The sequence below is a fragment of the Hippoglossus stenolepis genome, chromosome 11, assembly GCF_022539355.2.
Source record: "Hippoglossus stenolepis isolate QCI-W04-F060 chromosome 11, HSTE1.2, whole genome shotgun sequence".
In the NCBI taxonomy this organism is placed as follows: Eukaryota; Metazoa; Chordata; class Actinopteri; order Pleuronectiformes; family Pleuronectidae; genus Hippoglossus; species Hippoglossus stenolepis.
Window position 1 is genome coordinate 1,465,062 of NC_061493.1, and position 7,869 is coordinate 1,472,930.

At 38.5% G+C, this 7,869-nt stretch overlaps 1 pseudogene; it reads right to left on the bottom strand.

Moving 5' to 3' along the window:
• Positions 1-1,476: 1,476 nt before the first annotated feature.
• LOC118117290 lies at positions 1,477-4,478 on the bottom strand (annotated as a pseudogene).
• Positions 4,479-7,869: the final 3,391 nt, after the last annotated feature.

Below are 7,869 nucleotides of genomic sequence, written 5' to 3' on the forward strand. Positions count from 1 at the left end.
CCCCTGTCACACGGGGGTGCTACACCTGTCCTGACCCGTCTAGACCCCACCACCTTGATGATTTGTTATTAAATGGGGGAGAGGAGGAGGACAGTAGAGTTTGGTTGGAGAGTGGGGAGGGTTTTTATGGGTGTTAAAAGTCAGAGTTGGAGGGGCATCAATATGCTGACTCACAGAGCCAATCCTCTGAACAGAACTTTTTTTGCACTTGTTTTCCCCACCAGAAGCAGACCCTTTGTTATGATTGGTAGCATGCCATCTCAAATTTGAAAGTGTATCATTGTCTAATTAAAAAAATATATTTTTGGTATTTATTACTTCTATTATAATTTGACCATATTTCCAGTTTGGTCTATAGGGTTTTCCTGTCTTTCTGAGTTGGTATGGGAAACACTAAGAAAAAAGTTGAATGACTGGAGCCCTGGAAAGTGTCAACATGTCACTAAGCAGTTCATCATCTGCTCTGTCTCTGGGTTGTGTGGCCAGGTACCCCTCACTAATGCAGAAACTCACCAAGCTCCTGGGTGTGGTTTGCAGCAGCAGCTTCGCCCTCTAAGTGGAACCCAAAACTCAGCATAGACAGTACAATAGATTTATTCCACGGAGCAACTTGGCTACTTGGGACTTCCCTGACTTCAAAAACTTTGAGTTCAGCAGACCCAAGACGTCCAAAACCCTGAAATTTGAAGTGAGTGCAAAAGTGTATATTGATATTGTTGTGTGGATATGTGATGGAAGTACAATTTGTGATCACAAGGTGAACTCATATAGTAATGTGCATTTACAGACCAGGACCACGCGCCTGTACTATGAAGCAAGTTCAACATACCCAGGATATATTTTCAATATCCAGCTTGAGTATCGGCCACCCGGATAACCTGTACTATCAAGCTGGCTGTCTCCTTCATTTTCTTATTCAGCTATGATCACATTCATGTGACAAAGAACAAATCTTGAATTCTGTGCAACATTATTAGAATGAATAAAGTTCTTAATATGATATGCGAAGATATCTGTTGATAACAGCGACATTCAATAGTGACATTCAACAAAGTAAAATCTAGATGATGATGACAACTAGACAAGAAAAGAAACAGTAGATATGGATTTTGATCTTCAAAGTATAAGCCTAAAGATAAATTGTAAATAAGCAGAGGAGTTTTGCATTCTCACCAGTGTCATCCTTCACTCAGTTTAATTTCCAGCATTCAGTGTGTGTCTAAAAGCAGCTTTAATAAACTGGACCAGAAGACCCAAGCCTGACAGCTGAGTGGACATGGCTTAGTGTTATTGACTGAAAGTATTTTCAGCACAAACTTATTCATGCCAGTTAGTGAAATGTGATCGATTAATTGAAGGCAATTACAGATTATATTGAATGAAATTATTCATCTTGAAGAGTGTATACATCAGTGCATAAAGGTAGTGAAAAACCCCAAAAGGAAATGATTTTTTCAATATTTTACAAAAGAAACATTATAGCAACACATATTTAACAAGAAGAGCTCTCATTACATTACTCTGCCAAGCTTGTGGAACTCCATGACTAAGATTTGTGTGCATGGAGGAGTCATTGTTAACATTAACAAATTGAAATCTATCTGATAAGTATGACTTCAACCAGCCTAGTGCTGATCCCTAAATGTTGTTCCAGTCCCTGTAACAGAATCTTATGATCTATGGTGTCAAATGCTGAACCAAGATCCATTATCTGATGTCATTATGCAATGCCAATAGTAACTTTTAACTGTGCTGTTTCTGTACTGTGATGGATTCTAAATCTTGACTGAAAGTCTTCCAACAAATCATTACTATCTAAGTAATCACATAGCTGGTTAGAAACAGCTTTTTCAAGGATTTAGGAAATTAAGGGCAGGTTTGATATGGGTCTGTAATTAGCTAAAACTTCTGAATCAAGAGTGGGCATTTTAAGCAGAGGTTTAATTACTGTTACCTTAAAGGCCTGTGGTGCGTAGCTGGTTAAGATTAATCTGATTTAATAGGGAACTGTCAATTAGGGGAAAAACATACTTAAAAAGTGATCTAAATATAAATCTGGTGCTACAGGTGGTTCTAGGCTTTCTGTACTAGACAATGTATCTGTGCTATTCATGGGGAGGAGGTGGTGAATTTTGTCCCTGATGGTTATGATTTTATTTGTAAAGAATCTCATGAAATCATTGCTTCTCAGAGTTACAGGAATAGATGGATCAGTAGAGCTAGGACTCTCTGTCAGCCTGGCTCCAGTGCTGAAGAGAAATCTGGGGTTGTTCTTATTTCCCTCAATTAATAATGAAGAAAAGGAGGTTCTGACATTTCTGAGTGCTTTTTTGACATTTCTTAGATTATCTTTTCAGACTAGCCGAAAATTATTTGGCTGGTGGAATGCCACTTCCTCTCCAACTTCCGTGATGTCAGTTTGAAAACACGTGTTTGAGAATTATATACCAAGGAGCTAATCTCCTCTGAATTACTTTCTTCTTTTTTAGCGGGGCGATAGCGTCAAGGGTTGTTTGTAATGAGGCTGCTGTACAATTAACAAAGTTATCAACTGGTGTGGAAAGTTTTGATAACTTTCTTGTAATGTACTGACACATGGTTGTAAATAAATATGTCAGATAAATCAATTCTTTAATTCTGGACACAGCTATAATATAATTTCTATAAATAAATAAAAATGGTCAAACAGAATAGTATTCTAGGGAAATATTACATTTTCATTTTTTATGCCATATGTCAAAACAAGATCAAGAGTGTGATTGAAACAGTGAGTGGGTTTATTCACATTTTCAGTAAAACCAATTGAGTCTATTAATGAGTTAAATGCTGAAATAAGGCTGTCAATGGCAACATCTCTGCGAATGTTGAAATCACCTACTATAATGATTTTATCTGTCCCAAGAACGAGCTCAGAAAAAAATTCTGAGAATTCCGATAATACTCAGCAGAGTCAGAGGCAGTTGGATGATGAATAATAGCTAGAATAATTGGTGATTTCAGGCTTGGACGTACGAGGCTGATGATGAGACCTTCAAATTAGTTATAACTATCCTTAGGTCGAGGATTGATAGATAAGTCCGATTTCAAGATTGCTGCGACCCCTCCACCACTGCCTGTGCTTCGAGGAAGATGAGTATTAATAGGCGTGGGGGGTGTCACTTCATTTAAACCTAAATATTCATCTATTTTGCAGCCAGGTTTCAGTTAGACACAGTAAATCAAACTGATGGTCAGTAATCAGATCATTAATGAGTCGGGATTTGGGATTGAGTGATCTGATATTTAATAAACCACATTTTATCCTTCTATTTTTTGGTACTGATATAGTGGTTGTATTAACTTGTATTAGGTATGAATATATTACTGCTCTCCCTTGTTCACAGAGTAGCCCCAATAGAAAGGCAAATTACAGAATGAATAATCTGTTATAGTTATTGTTGTTTGCTGTCAATTGAATTTTATTAAAACAAACTCCTCCTATGGGATTAATCAGATCGACTTCAATTGTGGTCAATCTAAACTCCATGATGATGAAAAGTTGTATTATTTGTGAGATTTGTCAGAGGGCGTCTGTGGTTTGGTGTCAAATTTCAATGTGTCACTGCCAAACAGGAAGTTGTTGTAACCTTAGTGTACATCATCCAATCTGCACCAAACCTCACATCTACATGACAATATTCAGTCTTAGTCATAGTGCCCCCTACTCACAACAAGAAATGACATGTTTTTGATGTGCTGTACCCCTCCTAGCAGGTTGACCAGATCCAGCTGAAATTTGGTCAGAAGACCCTTTAGACGTGGTCAATGATAGGTTATGAATCTTGTGTGTCTTCGTTGAATGCTGTTGCCGTGGCAATGCGCTGAAAGTTGATGTTTAGTTTTTACAATTGATCACAATTTTGAATGTAATGTACAATTTCTCCTTAGTTTTTTGCCATTTCCATGCATTGTACTTTAACGAACTCCTCCTAGAGGATTTATTGGATCGCCTTCATATGGGGTCAGTGTAATTCAAACACCTTCAAGATGAAAAGTTGTACTCTTCATGAGGTTTCGTTAAACGGACATGCTTTGCTCCGTAAGGACAAACCTGACAATGTGTGGACACATCCCAAACACACCTTGCCTATTGAAATAGAAAAACCACAATCAACCTTCATTTCAATGAGCTTCATTATTAACAAGCAGTAGTTCTCTACTAGCTAATGTGAAAAGATTCCAAACACACAGATCTATAAAATAACAACAAAACCATTAGATGACAAATGAGCACATGCTTATTTATTTTTATGCTTCATAATAGATCTCAAAACCCTGTTGTTCCCAACGCAAACACAATAATACTCTCACACATTATTTTTCTCATCATTCTTCCTGTACGCTGCTGTAACAAGCGATTTTCCCAACTGTTGGATCAATCAAATTAGTCTTATCTCATCATGATTACAACTATTAAACTATTTACTTTTCACTATCATTGTTAACAACAAATACAACACTATAGTAAAGTAAAAAATCTGCATAAAGTAATTGATACTGTTAGACATTCAATAATTCAACCTTTCTGATAGTATATTAAACACGGTGAGATCTTATACAGTATATCTGATCATTCACAATGTGTTAGTATAAAAAGTGAATTATCATCAATAAAATCATTTAAAATGGGAGTGCCACAAGGGCACATTACATTACATTACATTTCATTTAGCTGACCCTTTTATCCAAAGCGACTTACAATAAGTGCATTCAACCATGAGGGTACAAACCCAGAACAACAAGAATCAAGCAAGTACAATTTTCTTCAAGAAAGCCAAACTACAAAGTGCCATATAAGTGCTACTAAATATAGGACCATATATATATATATATATTTTTTTTTTTGTTTAGCTTATATATAAACCATCTCCCATCCGTTTGTGAGGATGTGGCTAAACAGATGTATGCCGAAGACACAGTCATATACACTCATGGGAGAAATGCTGAACAAGTGGTAACTAAGCTCTCATTAGCACTGGATAAAGTGGAAGAATGATTTGTGTCTTACCTTGAATACAAAGAAAAAAATGACAATTTATTTTGGTAATAATCAAAAACAAACTGCTTATCCACAGCTTAGTGCTTATCGACAAATAATCAAAAATCTTAATGAGGTTAAATATTTAGGTTTGTATTTGGATTCCAATCGGACCTTTTAAAAGAAAATAAATACAACCTACTCAGTTTTGAAAAAAATTCCGCACAGAGGAAATTCGCAGGACATTTCGATCTTCTCTAAATTCAGACTTAAACATCCCTCTGTGGCGGACTGCCTTGGCACAATCTGCTTTTTCATTTACGGCAAAACATTATCAAACATTAGAATGTGCTTCAAGCTGAGCTTAAAACTTGCACAGACTTTCACTCCTTTCACCACTGTCTCCCGTGGTGTTAAAAACAATTTTTGGCAACCATCTCAACATTAATCTGACATTAATCAGATTTAGGTTTTAATTGTATTACATTGGAATTTTTCCGATCTGTACACAATTCCTGGAAGCTGAAAACATCCCAGTTCTTGCATGGCCTGCATACTCAACATGTCACCCCAGATTATGTTTTCGGTCAGGGGGACAGAAAAGGTGAGGTGCTCACTACGATGGATTTTGACATTTTTGAGAAAAAACATTCGGAGAAAAAAACTACGCCTGTGGCAGTGGCTCAGTGAGCACCTCCAACTGTAGTAGGGGGACAATCAGCGCGGCTGATAGCTGATGATTACTCCACAGTTTAAGAGGCAGCAAAGAGCTGCCACAGAGGACTGACACACATGTGGAGGACACAAACACTGACAGAGAGACTGGAGAGATACCAAGAGAGCTGAACTGGGCTAACACAGGAAAAGGTTATGTTCTGGGATTTATGTTTGATTTCTAAATTTATGTTTGATGGTTTGAGTAATGTTAATAAACATGAAACCAGTTAGGCTGACCGTTGTTGGGAGACCCCCAGTGGCACCCAATGTGGTGCCCAACACAGCCAGATCAACGGCAGATCAGCAGTCGACAGTGGAATTGGTTAAAATGGTGGAGGAGTTCACAGTGATGAAATGTGAGCATGCAACGTGAGCAGACGGCAGCTGGTTGCCCCTCCAGGTACAGGTGGGGAGGAGGACCCCGCTACTGGAACATCTCCTGGGGTGTGTGTCTTGAGTCCCAAGGTCTTCCTCTGTATTTTTGTGCCCGTAGGCATTCAATAGTTCTGATGACCCCTAACTTGTGTTCCACTGGGTGATGTGAGCCAAAGAGTAAGTAAAGAATGTGCATGCAACTGCTGCCAAACATAAAGAAAAGCAGAAGGACAAACCAAAGCAAGCACAACTAAACCAGACTGATGTGCACACACTGAGAGGGCCAGAGCACAGAGTGAGAAAGAATAGCAACAGTAGGCCGAAGCAATCTCAGCACACAGGGCCCAGGTGCATCAAGCCACTGCAATTAGCCACTTGCAAAGGACAGGCACAGACCAGGGACACACCTCCAGGATGAAACAGGAAAGAGACACCCCCACGTGATGACACCACAGGGGACATCGCACAACATCGCAACGTAGAGCTACATTGAATTCGATTCACTTAACGTCATTTCAATTCAAGTTTATCTTTTATACTGCCAAACCCCAAATATATTATCTCATGGCACTTGAATTAGTAAGGTCGAGACGTTACAGTATTATAGAGAAACCCAAAGATACCACAATGAGCAAGCAATTGGCAGGAGAGGATAGAAAATACCTTTTATCAGGAAGAACCCTCTAACTGAACCAGACAGGGTTGTGGTATGATATTTACTTCAGGTAAGTAAGTAGCCTACTCTCACACGGACCATTGTTATAAATTGCTATTTCATATTAAGACCAGAATTCTTGCCACTGGCTAATTTCTCCACTCTATTTCTCTATAGGAGATTTCAGACACGTCCTCTGACTCCAGAGAGTTTGGTCGGTACTTTCTCCACCATTTTCCTTCACACATGGACAATGCAGTGGGAGATTCTCAGCTCAGATGCGTTCACAACAGCAACAACTCCTCCAGAGGATCAGGTGAGGGATGGTGCAGTAGGCAGAGTCAGGATGTAACGGATTAATTCCGCTGCGGAGAACACGTCACATCTTATCACCACAAACATTCTTGACATCTTTATCAGTGTCTTGTACGTGTGTGACACCGTGTAATAATAATAATGATAAGAATTATTTTTGTGTGTTCAGTCATCGTCTCTCTCTCTCTCTCTCTCTTCTCTCTCTCTCTCTCTCTCTCTCTCTCTCTCTCTCTGTCTCTCTCTCTCTCTCTCTCTCTCTCTCTCCAGCCCAAACCCAGTGAATGAACTATTTCCAGCAGCTGATTGGCTTAAACTTGCATCCATTCATGCTCTCAGTGCATGAACCTTAAAGGCAACGTGTGTAAATCTAAAAGGGGTTAAAATATCTTTTCATTGTTGTCCATCAGTTATTCCAAGTGTCTTGCCACAAGTTTGTTAAATTATGTAAATGACCAGACCAAAAGTTGGATAAGCTTCAGTAAGGAACCCAATAAGCCTGAATAACACATAGAGGAAATGTTTAGTGTATTTTGATAATTAACTAATAAACACAAACATAAAAAAAAGAAGGGGTGGCTGGGGCTGAGCATGTTATGCTAGATTAGTGGTTAGCACTATGCCAGTAGTTTGCACTAAACCAGTTGTTAACACAGCAGTTTAAAGCACTGAGTGTATCAAATTTTAATCTGAATTAGGAATTTATTATATTCTATATATATTATATTCTACTACAGTAAAACATCTAACACAATCACCAGCCAGAGTGAAGAAAGAGGAATTGACCAGTTTC